At 39.9% G+C, this 21,750-nt stretch overlaps 1 protein-coding gene across 25 annotated transcripts in view; it reads left to right on the top strand.

Annotated features, from left to right (window-relative positions):
• LOC138762011 (R3H domain-containing protein 1-like) overlaps positions 1–21,750 on the top strand; it is a 205,339-nt gene that overhangs the window by 54,539 nt on the left and 129,050 nt on the right. For 11 of the 25 annotated variants that reach the window (XM_069935145.1, XM_069935163.1, XM_069935159.1 and 8 more), the window contains 2 exons: positions 12,432–12,537; positions 13,059–13,251. The exons of 5 other annotated variants lie outside the window; for them this stretch is intronic. The gene's annotated coding sequence lies outside the window, so the exon portion shown is untranslated. Of the gene's footprint in view, positions 1–946; positions 1,059–12,431; positions 12,538–13,058; positions 13,252–21,750 lie in introns of all 25 variants that reach the window. 9 more of the 25 variants (XM_069935149.1, XM_069935153.1, XM_069935168.1 and 6 more) reach the window with 3 other exon arrangements.

The raw sequence follows: 21,750 nt of genomic DNA, 5'->3' as shown, positions 1-21,750 counted from the left end.
CTACCCAGTCCTCTGTACTGGCTTCAGTTTGTATTCCTAGACTTCATGAAGGGCTCTGGCCAGAAATGTCAACTATTCTTCTCCTGCTGATGCTACTTGACCTTTTAAGTTCCTCCAGCAGATTCTAAAGTTCAGTCTTTCTGCCTGGCAACTCCCTGAAAGTGAATTGAATTGAATGGAGGTAAACCTAATCATTTTAAGTTTTTGAAGAAGCAATGAAATTAAGTGAAGGCAATCTTAACAAAGGGCAGAGGTGCAAAGTGATGGGATAATCAATGATTTGAATTGTTTTAATGCAGTGATTTAAAAAAAAAATTGATTTAAATTATTTGTTTGTTTAGACATGCAGCACAGTAAACAGGCCCTTTTGGCCCACGAGCCAGCACTGCCCAAGTACACCCAATTGACTGACAAACCTGGTACTTTTTGAAGGGTGGGAGGAAACAGGGCACCCAGAGGAAATCCATTCAGACACAGAGAATGTATGAACTCCTTTCAGAACAGCATAGGATTTGAACCCCAATTCCGATTGCTGGCAATATGCAGCATTGTGCTAACTGCTAAGCAGAAGGTGCCGCACAACTGTTGTTTAACTTGTTTAGAATTAGAAAAAAAAATGACCTGAACAGGCTTCCGTTGTATCCTTGAGTGTTGAAGCAAATGATACCCCTTAGTTCTTTTACTCTTGCTACATGCCCCTCTCTTCCATTCCCACCTCCATAAATAAGTTTCTTATTCATCACAGGTGAATGTTAGATATACAGTGGAACCTTATTATAATACAATGGATCGAGTCCAAAAAACAGATTGTAAAAAAAAAAGTGGAGTTGTGCTAAATCAGGGTCACAAAACCAGTATTTTCAAAAAAATAAAGAATACATGTACAATACCTGTTTATGCAATCATTTTTTATTTCTTACAATCATCATTTTATTTCTTAAAAAAGCAACCGAGTGTTCGTTACCTGGACACAGCAGGTCGCTGGCAGCGAGTGAAATCCAAAATACTTCTGAGCGGGAGGATTTTTATGTGGTCCACATCCTGGGTCTCCAGCCAACGTAAGATGATCTCAATGACTTCACTTTCGGGGGTAGAGGCTTCTCATTGTCGTCCTCCTGTGGTTCGGGAACCGGTGCAATAGTAATGTTACGGATGATCTCGGAGTCTGTCACATGCTCATGTTAGGCATTCGTCATCGGCCGAGTACCACTGGTGAAAATCCTCTTTACCAATTTGAAACTGTCTCTGAGCCTCAACCACCTTCATCTGTGAAACCATAGAATTCTTACCCATCATCATCATTATCCTTAGTGGATTTTCGTGATGAAAAGGCTTGACCCAGACCCTTCTCCCAGCTATTTTTTCCACATGCAAGGATCTGACTGCTATTCAGCCCTTCCCACCTAAGTTCAAACTTCTTTAATGTTCATGCTTTTCAGATAGTCTTCCAGTGTTGTCGATTCGTCTACAATTCCATGAATTAATTCACGCCTGTAATTTTGCTTTAACGCTGAGATGATCGTCTGATCTAGGGACTGCCTCTTAGACGTAGTGGTCTTTGAGAGGTAGGAAACTCTGATCTTTCTGTTGCGGCTTGATAGGTTGGCGGCTGGTGTGTGGGCGGGACAGTTGTCAAGCGAAAGAAGAGCTTTGGATTCGAGCTTTTGGTTATGAAAATGAGTGCAGACAGCAAGGACAAAAATGATGTAAAACCAATCCTCAAAGATGACACTGGCCATCTAAGCATTGCTGCTATGCATGTACTCGAACGCTAATGACTTCATGATGACATGGTGGAAACAACAGGATGAGCGAATTTTGCCAATCATGACCAGTTTTAACTTGAGTGCTCCAGTCTTAACACAAAGCAATAATGTCACACTATCTTTGTTGTTTGAACCCCTCACGTTGATGGGCGTCATCTTTGCTAGTCAGCGTGTGGTCTGGGATGATTTTGCATCATTTTGCAGCAGAGGTCTGTTTTGTCACAATTGTACACTTGTTCTTCAACATAGCCACCTTCTTCTAAGAGAGTTTTTAGTTCTGGTATTCTGGCGGCGGCACTGTCAGCTGAGCAAATTTCTCCAGTCACTAATACTTGAGAAATCCTGTGATGACATTTAAACTGGTCTTGCCATCCATTGCTAGCTTTGAACTGGGAGGTTCTCCATTGATCAGCTGGTCAAACCTCTTGGTTTGAGCTTTGAGAATAGCCCTGAAATTGGAAGGCCTTTGAGCATGCTTGAATGAACCACTTTACAGGGAGTCATTGAGACTGACATCTTTGGCTGTCTTCCTGTGTTTGGCTTTTAGTTCTGCCTCTTGCTGAACTGTTCTAAGCGACGTGTATAACTTATCTTCCTGAGATTTCCAGCCACGAACTGTTGATTCAGGTATGCTGTGGTCGCATTGAACTTGGGTTTGACTTTTATTCTTGATTGCATCAAGTGCACGAAGGTTACCTTTCACTGAAAAAGATTCCATTTTGATCTGAAAGCAATTTCAAATCTGAAAAGAGGGAAAAATGTGTCCAGTGGTTGATCACGTAATCCCCAGTTTAGCGTAAAATCGGGTTGCGTTAAATGGGGGATCCACTGAACTTGTCCAACATACATGTTTTGAACTTGGAACCAGAGAACACAGTTTCATCAGATTGTACTTGTGCAATCAGATGACAACAAAGTTGACATGATTGGTAATCACGTTGTGCTGCAAATTCTTTGCAAGACAAAATTCATCCATTTTGTCCATCTGTTTGGGCTGCTCCTTGCACAATGTGATTCTGCTCCCACTGTTATCCTTGTAACTTTCTGTTGCTTTACTACTTTCTGAACTTGTGGTTGTTTAAAATAGTTGAAGGAATTTTAACCGTTCATGCATTCCTACTGGTTAGAGCAGTGATTCTCAACCTTTTTCTTTGGCTTACATACCACTTTTAAGTATTCCCTGTGCCATTGATGCTCTGTGATTAGTAAGGATTTACCTAAGGTGGTATATGAGTGGAAAGAAAAAGTTTAAAAACCACTGTTTTAATCGTAATCTAATTGACTCGTTATGTGCACAGTTTCATAACTCCAAAGGAAATGGGCCAATGACAGTTTTTCTCAAGCAAAATATTTCAGTAATAAATTGGTCCAGAGCAGTGATTCTCGAGCTTCCCTTCCCACTCATATATCACCTTAAGCAAACCCTTACTAATTACAGAGCACTATGGCATAAAGTGGTAAGTGAGTGGAAAGAAAAAGGTTGAGAACCAACAGGTTAGAAAGCCTCTTCTAGCATTCTATTTTGCTTCTTTTCTAATGCCTTTTAATCTTTAGAAATTGGAGGCTTGCAATATGTATCGTGCGCATAAATGCGATGCAGAAGGCCTCAAGGCTCTCACTCAGTCATGGGCCCTTTTCACACTGACACTTTAATCCAGTAATTAACTGCCAGTGTGAATACTCACAAATCGACACACTGGTCAAATCGCCCTGAGGATGTACCGCCTTGGGAGGTAGTACCATCACCGATTTGTTTTGAAATAGCGTACTGGTTTGCCCAGTGTAAACAGGACAAGGAGTATGCAGGATGTCATTGCTGGAGGATAGGTGCCCCTTTGCTCTGCGATGTCAGTGGTGAATGTGGAAGGGCACAAAGAACAAGTTAACATTGGTCCATTGTGAACGGCTCTACCGCTATTTTAAAATGGTTTATTGAACCTTAATTTTAGCGGTTCGCCAGTGTGAAAGGGGCTATAGAAAACAGATCAAACCAGCCCTCCACCACCACCACCATCTCTCCTTAGCAGAATGTACTTGCCCTCAGTGACTTCTCCTTTGGCTCATCTTATTTCCTCTGAAGCAAAGGTGTAGCTATGTGTTTTTGAATGTTGGATATGTGGAGCAATTTAGCTTGATTGAAGTAAAAACACAATGCTGGCAAAACTCAGCAGCTCCAACAATGCACTTTATGTGGCTAATGGTATAAGCAAAATGTGGGCAGGTGCCCAAACAAAATGGTATCGGGGGAGGAGCACAGTCCCAAAGGCAGGCGGTAATAGGTAGATAAGGAGGGAAGGCACACCAGCAAACTTAGGGAATGGATTGGCTCTGTGAATGGAGATGAGGACAGAAGACGGATGGGGAAGAGAAATGGAATGGGGAGTCGACAAACAGGAGCCAGATAATACCATCTGATTGGACAGTGCCCAGACAGAAAATTAAGTGTTGCTTCTCCAATTTATGGATAGTCTTGGTTAGACAGCACAAAGCCATGTATAGACATGTCAGTGCACAAGTAGAATGCAGAATTGAAATGGTTGGTCACTTGGAGATCCCTCTCACTGATGTGGTCAGAGCGAAGGCACTCTCCAAAGCAATCTCCCCATCTGTGTCCAGTCTCTCTGATGTAGAGAAAGCCACAACAGGAGCAACCGATGCCGTAGATGACTTTCATGGATGCACAAGTGAGTATTGCTTTGCTTGGAAAGACTGGAGGCCCCCAATGGTGGTGACAGAGGAGGTGTGAGCACGTGTGGCACTTAATATGGCAGCAGGGGAATGCGCCAAGGGGGTGATTAATGGGAAAGAACGAGGGAGTCACAGAAGGAGCAATATCTATGGAAAGTGGAGAGTGGAGAAAAGGGGAAGATGTGTATTGGCATCATGTTGTCTATGGAGGGTGGAGAGCGGAGAAAAGGGGAAGATATGTATTGGCATCATGTTGTAGGTGACAAATTACGGAGAATATGCTAGATGTGGAGGCTGATAAGGGAAGTAGGTGAGGACCAGGGAAATCTTTGTTGTGCCTGGGGCAGAGGGGGCCAGGGAAGATGAGTGGGAAATGGAGGAGATGAGGGTCAGGGTTGAGTTGATGGTGGTGGAGAGAAAGCCCCATTTTTTGAAGGAGGACATTTTGAATAATCTGGACTGGAAGATCTCATCTTAGGCACTCCTGAAGAAGGGCTCACGTCCGAAAAATCTATGAAGTTTCTCCAGATTTTTAGTGTACTGCAAAAGACCCCAGCATCTTCTTGTTTAACTCTGTGTGGCATAATCAAGATTTTGTGTCCAGTTAACATAACAGCTATAATTATTTTCTCATTAAAAAGGTATGGCTTTACAACCCTTCATCTTAATTACGTTGTGGCATGCATTCACAAGTTGGCCATTAAGTTCTGCTGCAAGAGATACCTAAGTTTTCTGGCAGTTTGTGGACTGTTGATTGAATTAACAGACTGGATACCCAAGCATGAAGCTTTTCACTCCAAATGACAGAAAGGGAATGTTAATTGCTGGTGCTGCTCACTTCCTTGTTCTGTTCGGACTTCTTTTTTAGATGAACACTTGGCTGATTTACTGATTATGCATCTCACATTTGTCTGCCTTAAGATCGGTTTGTTAATTTGTATTTTTATATGTGTATTTTGCAATCAAAATCAAAATACAAGTAAATACATAATATTTCTCCCATATAATTCTCCACCCACCACCCCCCACCCAGTCTCATTTCTGAGGAAAGTTTTTTTTAAAAAGAAAAGAGGCAGCTGAAAGATGATGCACTTGAAATCAACTTGAATTGTTGATTAGGGGCTGAAATTATTGATTCCAATGAGGACAGCCATTGTTTGTGCTAGTTATTTCACTTTTTCCAAAATGGATCCTATTTGTTTGATGAAGATTTGTACCTCCACTAATTTGAGGTGCAGGCACTTAAAGTAAGCTGTGATTATATGCTTTCCTCAAATGAGCCCCCGAAGACTGATGTGAAAACCAAAAATGCCAGAAACACTTTGCATGATGAGGGTTTAATTTTCTGGCTGTGTGTTGTCCATGTGAATGTGCCACTCGGGTGCATGGCTAATTTTAATTAAGTAATGAATGTAATGGGTCAGACTTGCTTCAATGATCACAGGCAGAATGTGTTAAATGTGTGAATTAGTGGTTCCTGGAGTACCAATTTTTAAAACGACAAATTCACCATTCTAATAGGTTTATGTAAAGAATTAGGTGTTTGCAGGCTCCTCAATTTTTGGCTTCAGTGTTGATAAAATATCACAGGTGCTTGAATTTCCTGCAGGACAAAGGTGAGATTAGTTTAGCTTGTGCCAGTTGTACAAGAGCAAACTGTAGCCTCTTTTAAACTGCAGCACCTGGTAGCCCTCATGGGTCCCGGGTTCAATTCCTGGGGCAAAAGTGCTTGAAGCACCTTTTAAATTGCAGGGGGATGGACCTATTAAATCCCTCCCCACAATGATGTGGTAAGTGACATGTCATTCACTTATGGGAACTATTGGTAGTCAGTCTCCCCATCCCCCAACCCCATCAGTCACTGGCACCCCCGTCAATCGCGTGCCCCCGGCAGCGACCTCCCTTTCTTCTTCTCTCCCCTTCCCCCCTCCCCAGTGGAAGCAACCTCCCCTATTCCCCCACCCCACCCCACCCCCCCACCCCGGCAGTAACCCCTCTCTCTCCCTAGATCGCGGCAGGCACTTCAGCCAGGGGTTTCCCTGTGACGCTTGCACACAAGTGCTGACATCACCAGCGTAACTGGGTCAGCCATTTTCCTGTTCAAAGCGCCTATGGATGCAACCTAGGTAAATTTAACTGGGTTTCTTGATTACTCTGAAGTAGGTCAAGGACCCGCTGGATTCCAACACATTTCTAACTGCCAGATAACTGGGGCGCTAATCGGGCAAATTGCCCAGTTAATCCCATTTTACACGGCAGTTTGAAAAGGCCTAATGATAACAATTTGTTAGAAGCAAGGAAGACCTGGTTTCAGTCTATTTATTTCCCTCAACTTAGTGCTTTAGCACCTGTTTATTGGGCCAAAAATGCACAGTCCTATTTTTAGCCTGGATCTCTTCATTAGTCAGGTTCACTCTGTTGGTGTTCAAACTTTTAATTTTTTTGCATTTGAATTTACAAATAATTCAAATCAAGCAAAAACTTGATTGGAAATGGCTTTATTTACTTCCATTTTAAATTAATTCAAATAAAATAATCCAGTAGAGCATGACACATTCTGTATTGCACTGCAGCAAATCATATATTGCAGTTTCTCTTCATTAGAAAGCTTTTTGAATAAACCAAGGTGTATTCAATGAATGTCATTTTATTTACGTAAGAATCATATTTCACTGCGGACACATGCTGTAGTTAATTTTGGAAGCAATTTTATTTAATATGATGCAAAATGTCATTTTTTTCTCAGGAAGCCATCATGGCCTTTTCTTTTGACTCTTATTGTTTAGGAATATTTTAAAATATAGAAATAAGAACCTTTGAAATAATTTAACACTAATCGATGGAAAAAAGAATGGATGACCTGAAATCCATGGAAAACCATTTTGTTGCAGTTTCTACGATTTTGACACCAATTGTATAATCATTTTTTTGTGATTGTTAGTTGATAGAGCAGAAAATCTGAACTTGAAATGTTCAGTACATTTCAGCAATTCAGACTGATGTGAAAAATAATATTAATTGATGATCTCCAATAACTTTGGCCTGTTTGCATAAAATGTGTTTAAAACAAAGAATTGGCATAATTTTCTTTTTAATATTCAATAATTTTATAATTTTCCAATTTTTGCAATTGGAACTTTGCAAATTATTTCCACAAATGGAAAACATTTCTGATTTCAGTTGGAGACTTGAGATAACTGATGCTTGAATTTAGAGCATAAACATTGCAACTGGAGGATTTTGTCAGGTCAAGCGGTATCTGGATGTAGAATCACTACCTGAAATGTCAACTCCCTTGGCCTTCACAGATGAAGCTTGGCCTGCTGAGTTTCTACAGCTATTTTATATTTGTTCCAATTTTAATTTTCTTCCTTTTTCCTGTTCTTTTCTCTGAATTTTTGTCTAATAAGGATTAAAAAAATAGAGGGAATGCTGCGTGCTTTGCTTCATTGAGACATGGTTTGCACCCCCACTCCTGACCAAAGGGTATGATTGGAGAGCTTCTCAAACTCTCATAAAAACGTAAAAACATAGGAGCAGGAGTAGGTCATCCAGTCTGTTGAGCCTGCTTTGCCATTCAATAAGATCATGGCTGCTCTGATCATTGCCTCAACTCCACCTACCTGCTTTTTCCCCATATCCCTTCATTCCTTTTTTTATGTAAAAAATCTTTATAACTGAACCTTAAATATGTTTAATGAAGTAGCCTCAACTGCTTCCTGGGCAGAGAATTCCACAGATTCACTCCTCTCTGAGAAAAACAGCTTTTCCTCATCTGTCTTAAATCTACTCCCCTGAATCTTGAGGCTGTCTCCCCTGGTTCTGGTCTCACCTACCAGTTTTAAAAACATTTCCTGCCTCTATCTTATCTATTCCTTTCATAATTTTATATTTTTCTATAAGATTTCCTCTCATTCTTCTGAATTTGATTGAGTATAATCCCAGACGATTTAGTCTCTCCTCGTAGGTCAACCCCCTCATCTTCAGGATCAATCTGGTGAACCCTCCCTGGAATGCCTCCAATGTACAATGTACTCCAGGTGTGGCCTCACCAGTACCTTGTATATTTGCAGCATGACCTCCCTGCTCTTGAATTCAATTCCTCTAGTGATGAAGGCCAATGTTCCATTTGTCTTCTTAATAACCTGTTGTCCCTGCAACCTAACGTTTTGGTATTCATGCACAAGCACTCCCAAGTCCTTCTGCATTGCAGCATGTTGCAATTTTTCACCATTTATATAATAGTCTGCTCTTCTATTCAAAGTGGATGACCTCGCATGTACTAATCTTGTACTCCATCTGCCAGACCTTTGATCATTCACCTAATTTAACTATATCCTTCTGCAGCCTCTCTACATCCTCTGTACAATTTGCTTTTCCACTCAATTTAGTATCATCTGCAAACTTGGCTACACAACACTCTGACCCCTCTTCCAAATCATCAATATAAATGGTGAACAGCTGCAGGTCCAGCACTGACCCCTGCAGCACCCCACTTACCACTCTCTGCCAATCAGAAAAACACCCATTTTTCATGCACCACATCATGCTCAAATGTGACAGTCCTGAAAATTTCCTCTGCCCTGGCCAGGAATACCTACTAGTGAATTACTGCCTCCATGACTTGCTATGAGAATTCACATCTGTTATTCAGACTAGCCCCAGGAAAATATAGAGCTTGTATTGGATGTCCTATTCACCTCCATAGCAACTTCTAAACAATCTTTCCCAGGGCCATATTCGTAAATGTTAGGCCTTCAGTCAAGCTAACCTCAAGATTGACTGAGGAGACAGACCTAATTTCATGTGACTTGTCGAACTGGTCCATGTACATGGATTTGGCAAATAACTTCAATGAATGTGCTGCTGGTGTTTGTACTGACTTTATCAGTCAGTGCAAAAGCTCATCTTGGCTGTGACCAAAAAGGCAACAAAGGTATTCCCCAATCAGAAATTCTGGAAGTTTCGAGGATGTTGAGTTGCTGCTAAAGGTTACAGAGGCATTCAAGTCACGAGAGCTGGCCCTCTACAAGAAATCCAAGCAATATCTTTGCAAGGCTATCGGGGTAGCCAAGCTGGAGTTCCAATAGAATATCAAGAACACAGTGATTATGGTATTACTGAGTGTAAAGCAAAGTTGAATTGCATAGCATGCAATAACACAGCACTCTCCAATGAGCTAAATATATTTAATGCTCACTTTGAACTGGGATACAGTGGAAAAGTGACATCCACATAGACTCCTACATGCACTGCCACAGAAGTCAGTTCAGCCTTCTAGCAAATGAACTGATGGAAAGCTGGGGTATGTCCAGAGATCAACTGGCAGTCATTTTCACAAATATCTTCAGTTGTTCCTTACAGTAGCTCAGTTTTAAGAAGGACACATTATTGCCAATACCAAGGAAAAGCACAAAACTGGCCTAAATGATAATTTGCTCTGACATCCAGCATCATAAAAATATTTGAGAAGCTGCTCAAGGTTCACATCAACTTTGGCCTACCAGCCAACCTTGACCCACTTCAATTTTCCCACTGTCCAAAGGGAATTCACAGGAACTCAAAGTCCAAAAGGAGAATTGATGGCAGTTTTAGGGATGCCTTGGGATGGACCAGGATCTGGTGATGGCCTCTGAAGAGGTCGACTTTTGAAAATGCCCAAGCCCCTTGTAAAATAGCGGTGGAGTCTTGGATATGGGGCACTGGGCATCTGTTGTTGTGGTGACCTCATTGAGGCAGGGATTGTCACCACATGGCCTCCACCCTCCTGCAGTCTTCAATGCCTTGTGCAGGGGGAAGGCCCAGGGGCTGTCAGAGCACTGCACTATCCCTAGCTCTTCCATTTTTTAAAAAAAAACTACTCCTTTGTCAAGGTGAGCTTCTCTGGGGTGGAAGGCCCGTCCTGGCATGGAGCGTGGGGCCCTCAGTAAGAATGTGGTGCCTTACCCCATGTTTTTGTTCAGCTGAGGAAAACTGTGGTGCCACGATCAGAGGGAACTCTGCCAGGATATGCGTGAATGTGTTGTTGAACAAAGTAATGGAGTCAAGGTGGGGGGCATGTAACTTGGCTTCCCCCAAGGGCAATGTTTGAAAACTCCTGGCATGTACCAAACGCCCCCCCTTTAGCAGGCAGTGGGCTCACAGGAAGTCTGCTCTCAGGAGTGGTTGTATCACCGCCACAATCGTTAATGTCAACGTGAACCAATTGCTACCAAAGAAGAGAGGGATGGTGCGGGCAACAGTAGCTGCTCTCAGTGCCGGGCCTGGCTTGCCATTCCGAGTATGGTAGGCCAAGGGGGTGGGGGTGGGGGTGGGAAAAGGACGCTTATTTCGGCACCATTGTCAACAAGAAAGCGCCTTCCGGACAGAACCTCACATGTGGAGGAAGCTGTCACATTAGCCAACCACTGCAGCCATTAGCGACCGAAGGAAGCTGTCACATTAGCCAACCACTGCAACCATTAGCGACCGTTGGCCATGGCGTTTCCCTGAAATACACAGGGTGAACAGCATTAACAGGTGATGGTAACAGTAATGGTGGGTAGAGTGTCCACTTGCTTCTCCGCTTGCTGTGGTCTTGTCGCTGGTTGTGTGTGGGACCTAGCGATCTATTCCACCAAGGCACGACTTTCCTTCTTCATTCTCCAGAGTCCATCTGCCTGGGCTGCGACTCTCCTGAGGTCACTGAAATCTTCATCAGTGAGCAAGAGTTGGATATCTGCTCGGAGCAGACAAGGCCTGTGTCCCTCAGCAAGGGAAAGCATCTCGCTCATGAGGGCAGATGGGGCTCTGCACTCCAATCCATCCATATATGACAATCGTGTGGTGCACTCGTGCCTTGAGAGCCTGAAGGTGTGGGTTAATAGCTTCTCGAAGGCATCGTATTATCTTTTTTCCGGAGGCTGCCACAGGAAATTGACGACCCTTGCTGCCATGTCCTGGTTGAATGAGCTCACCATGTAGTAGTAACATGTGGCATCAGCATGATCTGTCAGAGGTGAAACTGGGCTTTGGCCTATTCAAACCACATGTGGCTACAATGCCCAGAACGTTGGCAGCTTCAACAAAACCGCGTGAAGAGCCACCTGGTCAGTCATCTTCAGGTCTAACTGGCAATTAGTCCTGTCAGGGACACAATGTAGCATGCACGCTTCTATGAAGTGTGGGAGGAATGATACACAAGAAGTTGAAGACTGGTTTATTGCACTGGAAGCTTGGCTTACATTCTGTCCCTGCTGCTGACAACAGGAGTGGCGTCACGAAAGCACAGGCCTTGGATTGGTCAGCATTTTCGTCGTTGCTTCCCACTGTGTGGGCTGTCACCGAGGACGAAGGCCTTTGGCCCTGCAGGGTCTGCGTAGTCGCAGTGTTCATCAGCCATCTTGTGTACTGGGTTAGCAGGCTGCTACACTGGCAAAATTGTCAAGGACTCATAATGTCCTATGATTTTAATCTGCAAGGCAGATCAATAATTGAATAATAGAGCAAAACCTCTTTAAATTGGATATTATGAATGAAAAGTTGGAGAAACCAGTCCTTAAGCTAAAAATTTGGACATATCTGAGTTGAGAAAATAGTATTGGGAAATTATTTGGTGTTGCTTCAGATTTCAGATTTATTGTCAGAGTACATACATGCCATCACATACAACTCTGAGGTTTTTTTTTCCCCTGTGGATGTGGTAGATTTATCACCAATAAACACAGCGTAAACTTGCAAACAGCTATCGAATGTAAACTGCAATACAGAGAGAACAAAAAGAAAATCAATAAAGTGCACAAGTGAGAGTCCTTATAGTCCTTGTAGTGGGCACTATGTAATTCTGGTTTTTAAAAAATGCATTTAAATGACGCACAAAGTTTATTTGTAAATAATCTTCTTTCAAATCATCTGCATACATATCAGACAACAGTACTTATAACTCTGGCTATTTGGATTTGGCTTCAGGATGTTTTAATGTTTTGCTTTATCTGGCAGTATTTAACGGGAGCCTAATTTAAAGAAGAATGAAAAGATTTGATCACATAAATCAACAAAATACTGAGGAAATCTTTCCAACACATAATGGATCTTGCTGGAAATGGTACAAATTGCATCATAATTTGTAAAAAGAGAGCGACCACATTATTTCATGTCATAATAAGTTTGCTTCATGAACATGTGATTAATATTTAGATTGAGAATGAAATGATTATTTATTATTGTTCTAAAATGTATATTTGAACCTCTTGTCTTGGCTATATTCCAAGCATGATTTTTGTGTTCTAAAAATAATTAAGCATTTCAGATGCTCACAAATGGAAAACTTCATCTCCACCTGCTTTTCTTTTACTATAAATCAATTTTCATGTCAAGTCATTTTAAATGAAGCAGAATTTTGACGAGCAAACTCTTTGTTATGGGGTGTACAACTTTAAACTGGAGTAATGATGGGTTGTTTTTTTATGTGGGGAGGGGGGGAATGTGGGGAAGACCAGTTAGGTGACTGTGATGTCATTTGCTATCATTAAAAGGACTGAAGGGAGCCTGATTTACTGCTTCCAATAGCATTTTTGGATTTGTGGTCTGAATTTAAGATAATATGCTTTAATTTTTAACCTCCAGGTACTTGGGAATGATTTTCCTGATCAATAGAAGGAGTATTCATAGCAGGACTCCACACTGTTGATGAGGACATGGGACTCCCCTTGCCAGCTTCCATCAGGTTCAGTACAATTGACATCTTCATCAGCACTAAGAAGGAGCCTTGGTTTGATTTATTACCTCATTACAGAAACATTGCTGTCAAAAGCTGAAGGTAAACGCATGGCTACAACTATGATTTCCAGCATGGGGCTTTACAATGTACAGGATTGTAGTGATATCTTAGTTGCTGCAAGTATTATTTTAGTGTTACAAGATGAATTAAAAATATATCTGCTGAGATGGTAACTAAATATTACCCTGGATGGATCATAAAACTCATCAGTTGGTCTTTATATAACTTTTAAAGAACAATCTGGCGTGCTCACATGTTGATCATTTCAATCTCCCTAACACATCCCACCTCCCTTTTATTTTTGAAGTCCCCAAAACTTTTGAATCAAGAAAAACAAGGACCTGTTTCCAAGTTTGGTAATCTCTGCATAGCAAAATTTCTGATTATTTGGGTTCCATTTAAATAAAAACATAATTTTAATGCAAAGATATTTATTCTTGCCTTTCAATCAAGTCACGACCAAATCAAAGCTGAAGTCACCAAGGTTGTCTCCGTTTTCACTACTGTCAAACCAGGGATAATCTAATTGTCATTTATTATCTGCCATATTCAGTAAGTATCATTGCAGTGGGGATAAGAGATGGGATGTTATGCTTATTGTCAGTTTTAGAATGAATGTCCTGTGGAATAAACTCTGTTGCTTTATCTCAAGCATTTTGGTTTAGGAACAATATTGTCCAAATCTCTTCCCATTCATGGCTTAAACCAAATACCATCAATCATCATTTCCTGCCAACTTTTGAAATGGTTGACGTTCATTATTGTACTCAAATTGCAAACAAATGGTGCACAAAATTCATGTGCTGACAAATTATATTGTGGATTGGTGGTGCATGTTTATTTCCCTCCTCCAAATCTCCAAAACCAATTAACAGGCCATTCCTCAGATTTTTTGATCGTGTACCACAACATCCTACAATGTGGATATTATTCTTCTCCACATAACAGTGGAATCCTGGGAAGTCCTGAGGATGAATCGATCTGGATTTTTCTTCCCTCAAAGCTGTAATTTATACTAATGAGAGAGAGGAAGAGAGTTGAAAGAAAAGCATACAATCAGATGTAAAGATGAATTATAATAATTGGATCAAGTAAAAAATGGGTACTAATCCAATAAAAAGTAATAATAATCAGTACCACAATGCAAGTATTTTATTTCTCCCATAATTATCATAAATTGATTTTTTTTTTCTTTTGCTGGTGAAGATTTTAATTGTGTTGATTTCAGGCTAAAATAACTGGTGTATTCTATTTGTAAAAATAAATGCTGTATTTTTGTTCAGATAAAATTATTCCGAGCTTGTCAGAGAAAAAATAGTCTTGTAACTTGCAAACTGCATTATCATCAAGATTGTGTAAATTCATGATAACATTTATGGACACAGGTGCAGTTGGCATGCCATCCCTTGAGCCTGTTTTATCATTTAAGTCCTACTAAACCTGTATCAACTCGTGCACCAATTTTGCTTCCAAGCTCTTGGTACCATGTGTAAACAAAAGTTACTATATATGATTTTTTAATTGAATTGTCACTGCCTTCTGAATAAAATTTCAATATTTTATGCTTTTAAAAATAAATCTATTTCACTTGTCACAGCTCTGCTCTTAAAGTACTACTCGTAATTCTGTTTAATTGGTTTTTATATGCCAGACTTTCTCCAACTACTCTGTGAAATTCCATTTGCACTGAAGACTTTATTATTTTGCTTCTCAATATTGGAGGTTTATGTTTGCTGTGCAGTTCTGCCCAAAATTTCATATAAACCCTGAACAATGTTCCCAATTTTTACTTTCACCCATTAAGTGTAGAGACTAAATTCCATTAGTGCTTTTAAGTTCTTATTCATATTAAATCTTTATGAAAATAAATAACCTTGTTCTTACACAACTTTATATGTCATTAAGAAAGCATTTCAAAATGCATCATTTTGAAACTATCTCCAGTGGTTTTCTCTCTTGGTGACAGATTATTTATAATATGAAGCAAACAAAGAATGATCACAATTTATGATGATGCCAATCCTTGGATCATATCATTTACTGACGAGGGAACATTCCTGCTGTGTCTTGTACTTCTTAATTGCCAACAAATATTAAGTTATTTTTGATTTCATGCACCTCAATAAGGAATTGTGTCCATTGTTTCTTTAAAGTCACTTTTGTGTCGATCAAAAAGTTAATGTTACATTTATCAAAGTTAGTCATTTGTGACCCACTTTCTGAAAAAAATTTGCTGACTTTATTTATACTTGTGCCAAATATCTGTCTCTGTTGAAAGGTTACAAGAATAAGGTGGTATGTTCTGTGGTTAATGAGTTTCTCCTCTCTGTTTTCCTCTACTTTGGAAATAAATCTGCTTGACAGAACTGAAATAAATGACAAATTCAAAACAACGTGTTCAGCAGAACTTAGAGATTTGGGAATTAAGGCTTGAAGTTGAGATTTTTTGTCAGGGCACATACATGTGTGGCAGAATATAGATATGTTTTTGGGAGATAAATTGGGGCAGGGTTTGTTAGTGTAGGTCATATACAAACACTTTAAAGCAGATCTTATTTAAAATACTGAAGCTCTGCTAATGCTAGACATGTCGGGGCCTCAGAGCCTTTGCAAAAGCTTTGGAGAGTGCCCAAGAGACTTCACTAATGGATTGTTGTTTACAAAAAGACAACAGAGGAAAGAACTTGTCGGAGCCGCAGGCTTTTGCAAGCAGAGAGAGTCAAACAGGTGTGTGTGTGTGTGTGTGTGTGTGTGTGTGTGTGTGTGTGTGTGTGTGTGTGTGTGTGTGTGTGTGTGTGTGTGTGTGTGTGTTTGTGTGTGTGTGTGAGAGAGAGATCAGTTCTACAGTGTTACAGTCAGTAGCAGCAAGGACTGGAACAGGACAAGCTGGCAAGCTTGTGGAAAACTCCATTTGGAAGATGGGTTGAGAGTGCTTAGTTCAGCCTGGTCAAAGCCCTTGTGGTTCATGCAAGAGGAGGAGACTGGCTGTCTAATGTTTCACTTGGAATGAGAAACAAAAAGTACTGTGTGGTGACCTAAAAGAAAGAGGTTATCACCTGGAGAATACTGAGGGGGCAAGTTTCGTCAGTAAGACACTGAAGTGGTTGATGGAAGTAAATCAATTGTGTGTTCTGGAACAACAAATCTCTCTTTGAAAACCGACGAGAACCTTCCTGAGTGGTAGCCATTTACCACCAAAGCCTGATGAACTTTATAAATGTTAAATTTGGTGCACAGTATAAGAATTGCCTGCAGCCAGTGAACTTGGAGGAAGGGAAGTGAAATTGGACTGTGAACCAAAGAACTTTACTGAACTTACACACACATTACATATATGTGCGCTTAGAATTAGTAGGGGGTTAAGTTAGGTTAGTTAAGTTAAAATTTAGAAGTTAAAGTGTGATTCTGTTTTCTTGTTTAAAGATAATTAAAAGCAACTTTTGTTTAAGTAACCATATGGCTTGGTGAATATCTTTTGTTGCTGTGTTTTGGGGTCCTCTGGGCTTGTAACACAAGGAAGTCATATACAGCCCTGAAATTATTTTTCCTGCTGCCCAGGCAGAATTTCGATTTACCTTTAGTGAAAAACAACTGTACTCAAAAGATGAATATACAAAAGAATAATGTAAACAAAGAGCAATATAGAAAAAAATGCATTCAATAATACAGTAAATCATGTGCAAAGTCAAGAGTCCTTAAATGAGTCTCTGACATTTGTTGTTTAAAGTCTGATGGGGAGGGATAGCAACTGTTCCTGAACCTGCTGTTTTGAGTCTTGTGGCACCTGCACCTCTTAAAGGCAGCAGTGAGAATGGAGCATGTCATGGATGGTGTGGATCCTTAATTATTGTTCCACTGCACATCTGTAGAGGTTTGCCATGGTTTCTGATGTCATACCAAACCTCCACAAACTCTTGAGAAAGTAGAGGCACTGATGTGCTTTCTTCACAATGACATGAATATGCTTGGTCCATGATAGGTCTTCTGAGATGGTGACTCCCAGGAATTTAAATTTGCTCACCCTCTCCACTTCTGCACCCTCAATGATCTGATTGTACATCTCTGGTTTTCCATTCCTGAAGCCCACAATCATTTCCTTGGTTTTGGTGACATTGAGTGCAAGGTTGTTGTTAGTACACCATTTGGCCAAATTTTTAATCTCCCTCCTATATGCTGACTCATCGCCCCTTTTTAAACAACCCACTACTGTGGTAAATTTGTAGATGGTGTTATTGTCAAGCCAAACAGTCATAGATGTAAAGTGAGTAGAGCAGGAGACAATGAATGCACCCCTGTGATGCTCCCGTACTGATGGAGATTGTAGAGATGTTCTTGTCATTCCTTATTGATTGTGGTCTGGAAATCCAGAATTCAATTACATAGTGGGGTGTTGAGTCCAAAATCTTGGAGTTGACTGATCAATTTTTTGGGGATGATAATATTGAATGCTGAACTAGAGATGATAAAGAGCATCCTGATGCATGTGTCTTTGCTGTCCAGGTGTTCTTGGACTTTGTGTAGAGCCAACAACATGGCATCTACCTGTTGCTGTGGTAGTCAAATTGGAATGGCTCCATGTTGCTGCTCAGACAGGACCTGATGTGCTTCAACACCATCCTCATCCACTGTGGATGTGAGTGTCACTGGTCAGTAGTCATTTAGCAGGTTACCACACTCCTTGGGCACCAGGATGATGAAAATAATTGGTACTGTGCCTGTCAGAGTGATATGTTGAAGATACCCATGAATACATTATCAAGTTGGTCAACACAGGTTTTCAGTTCTCAGTCCGGACCAGATGCTTTCCTTGGATTCACTCTCCTGAAGGTAGCACACGTCATTCTTGAATACTAACAACAGAGGATAATCAGGGAACATGAGAGTGTGCACTGGTGATTCTTTTTTTGAATATTTTATTTAAAAATTTTCCATGCATGTAATTAATAAACTTTCAGATAGGCAAATATTGATTAAATTTTAAGTTACAATGATTACATGGTTTTACCCCACCCTTACCCTCCCCTCCTTCCCTCCTTATGCCCCCCCACAAAGAAATTGTACAAAAAGAAAGTATGATATATAGTTATATAAAATATAGAAAAGAAGGAAAAATAATTTCCTGGATTGCATGAAGGGTCGGTTCACACACTGGCATCCTACAGTGTTTATGCAACTATTTTAGGGAAGAAGATGAACATAGGTCTTAAGAGGCCAGAAGTACACTTTGCATATACGGGCTCCAAATATGTAAAAATGCAGAATATTTATTTCTTAAATTATATGTAATATTCTCCAAAGGAATACGATTTTGAATTTCTGCATTCCGTCTTTCCATTCTGAAGTATGCAACTGATTTCCAAGTCACTGTAATATACTTTGCCACTGCTAATTCTATTTTAATAAATTTCCCTTGATAAAATGATCATTTTAGCTGAGATCTTGATCCTTCTATATTTCCTAATAAAAATGTCTGGATTTTGCGGAAACACAGTACCAGTAATTTGTTCCAAAAAAAAATTTCCTGAATCCACCCAAAAAGACCTTTAGAACATAACCAAGTCGAGTGTGAAAAGGTTCCTATCTCTTCACCACATCTAAAACATTTATCTGATAAATTTGATTTCATTTTATTCCATTTTTGTGGTGTTAAATATATTTGATGCAGATAATTATATTGAACTAATCTATAATCTATAGCATATGTCATACAATCTTGACAAAGATTTGACCAACTGATCTCATCAATTGTAATATTTAGATCTGCCTCCCATTTCTGTCTAGATTTATGAACTCTCTGTTTAATAGTGCCTGCTTGTAATAAAAGGTACATTACAGAAATTTCTTAGTATTACCTCTCCTGGTAATTTCCAACTCACTACAAGCCAGCAAAAACATTGTTGGACCTAGCTGCACTGGTGTTTTTTTTTGTGTGGTGGTGGTTAAATGAACCTTTGCAGTCTGCCACTGCACCAGATTTGACTTTTTAACAGATCCTGTCATTTATGCCCTGCCACAGCTGTTGGGTATCCTTGGTTGTTTCCATTCTCATCCGGAATCTCCATTTCATCTGGGAGATTTTGGGGTGGTCATCCTTATTCAGAACTGATAATGAACAGGAACAAGTTTTTCAATGGAATGTTAATTTTGCTTCTCTGCTCTTTCTTACCAAAAGGCTGCAACTGGAAAACAAACAGCATGAAAGTTATTGTTCCCTTCCACAGCTAGTCAGCTTACAGTGAAAGACTGTACAAATATACCTGTTCTACTTACTGAGTGGCTTATGTGAAGAAAACATAATGAGTAGAAACAGATGTAACATGTGAAATTTTTAACAAGCAAAATATGACATGCAAAATGATTTACTATAACCTGGAAGTTTCAGATCAGTGTGAAGTATTACTCATGAATCAAACTTCAAAAAGCTTCTCCATGAGGGGAAAAAATATCACTGAAGGCAAATACAGAAGAATCCCCATTTTCTGGAATTCAGTCAACCAGAAACTCAAACAATTGGCAAAAAAAAAGAGGAAATAAATAAATTTTCAGATAATTAAGGTGGACCCCATTGGGGAGCGTTGAGACTTTGTTCATATGCAGGTTTGCTCCGCTGAACTAGCGATGCCCCTCAATGTGCAGTATTACGAGCCCAAAGGTCCCCAAAACTCAGCAGCAATAGACATTCACCAAGACAAGTAGTTGCTTAAAAGTTGTTTTTAATTATCTTTAATCAAGAAAACAGAATCAAACTAACTTTTCTCTATTAACTAACCCAACTTAACCCCCTTCTAATTCTAAGCACACGTGTATGTCGTGTATGTGTACATTTAAGAAAAGCTATTTGGTTCACAGTTCAATTTCACTTCTCTTTCTTCCAAATTCTCTGGTTGCAGGCAATTCTTATACTGTGCACAGAATTTAACATGTATAAAGTTCATCAGGCTTTGGTGCTCGAAAGGTGAATGTTTACCCTTTGCTGTTCCAGGATTTCCATAACTGAGGTATCACCATTAGTCACCTCAATGTCTTGCTAATGAAACTTGCCCCATCAGGGTTCTCCAGATGATAACCTCTTTCTTTCAGGCTATCACAGAGTTCCTTTCTGTTCTGCTTATTCCAAGAGAAACATCAGACAGATAGCACTTTCAGCCATCTGCCACTCTGGAGTTTTCTGTTTCAGTTCCAACAAGCTTTTCCTGCATGTTTCAGCTGTGACGCTCTCTTTTCATTTGAGATACCAACTGCTAGCCACGTCCTTCTTTCTCTCTCTCCCTTGCAAAAACCCCCTCCTTCTACAGCAACCAATAGGAGTTAGTCTTCTTGGTCAAGCTTTCAACAGCCAGAGTGTCTCCTGCTTGTTGCTTTAATGACGTCATTTCAATTAGCACCTTGAAATCTGCATAGCATTCTCCATAGTTTCTGTAGTTACTGAATATGAATTCTTCAGTATTTCAAATAAGATCTGTTTTAAAGTGTATGTATGTAACTTACTCTAATTTTACCAATTTATCTCCCAAATACATCCACAAATATTCTATTACAGAGCACATTCTTTTTGCAGTTGGCTCTTGTGTGGAGGTGAGTTGGGTTCTCAGTGCAAGGAAGGTGGTAGAGTGCACCGTGGGCCTGACTAAACCATGAGATGGAGCTGGAAGGATGGAGATAGGATATCGAGGGGAAGGAGGAAGATGTCAGCAGTTGTGTGATTTACCTACTACTGCCTAGTAATAATCTTTATCTTTATTAGTATCAGGTTATTAGTAAGGCTTTATCTGTGAACCTGAGGGAAGGGGTTAATTATGACGGCAGCCAGCATGGTTAGCGTAGCGAACAGTGCAAGCAACACCTGCATAGCCAGCAATTGGGTTTCAAATTTAAATTTTGTATGTCACAGTAATTATCTGATTAAAGTGAACTTTACATCATTAAAGACTACAATACTGATTTTTTTTTTTTTCAAATTACATTTTACACTTTTTTTCTCTTTTAAAAGGTATTCTAATGCAGGTGTATTAGGCATTGTAGAGTGAGTCTCAGTCAACTGGAAAATTCGCATATCTGTGATCTGTGTAGGATAATGGGGATTTACTGTATAAATTTCTTAGTGAAAAATGTGAGAATTCATTCTTATGAACAAAGAAATGGCAGAGCAACTAAACATGTACATGCATTCATGAAAGACCACAAATAAATTCCCAGAAGTTTTGGGAAAAGACCGAGTTGAAGGAATCAAGAATGTGAAGATAATAGTTGCTGGTGAAATTATGACGATTGAAAATTGATTTATTGCCGCAGAATAATAAAAAGCATCACAGAGTAAAGAGGGAAAATGGAAAAAGTAGGTGCATTGGTTATTATCTTCCTGATTAAATCATGTTTTCCAAAGTCTTATCAATATCACAACTTTGTTTTTTAAGTAGGGTCACAGAAAGAAATTGAAATGCATTAAGATTGCAGGAACCTACTTTCCATCTGTTCGAATTCTTGTGATTTCTCACCAGGTATCTGGGCTTTGGTTCCAGTGTACCTTTGCCGTATACC

Source organism: Narcine bancroftii, chromosome 4, assembly GCF_036971445.1.
Source record: "Narcine bancroftii isolate sNarBan1 chromosome 4, sNarBan1.hap1, whole genome shotgun sequence".
Classification (NCBI taxonomy): Eukaryota; Metazoa; Chordata; class Chondrichthyes; order Torpediniformes; family Narcinidae; genus Narcine; species Narcine bancroftii.
This window is presented reverse-complemented; position numbering and strand designations above follow the sequence as displayed.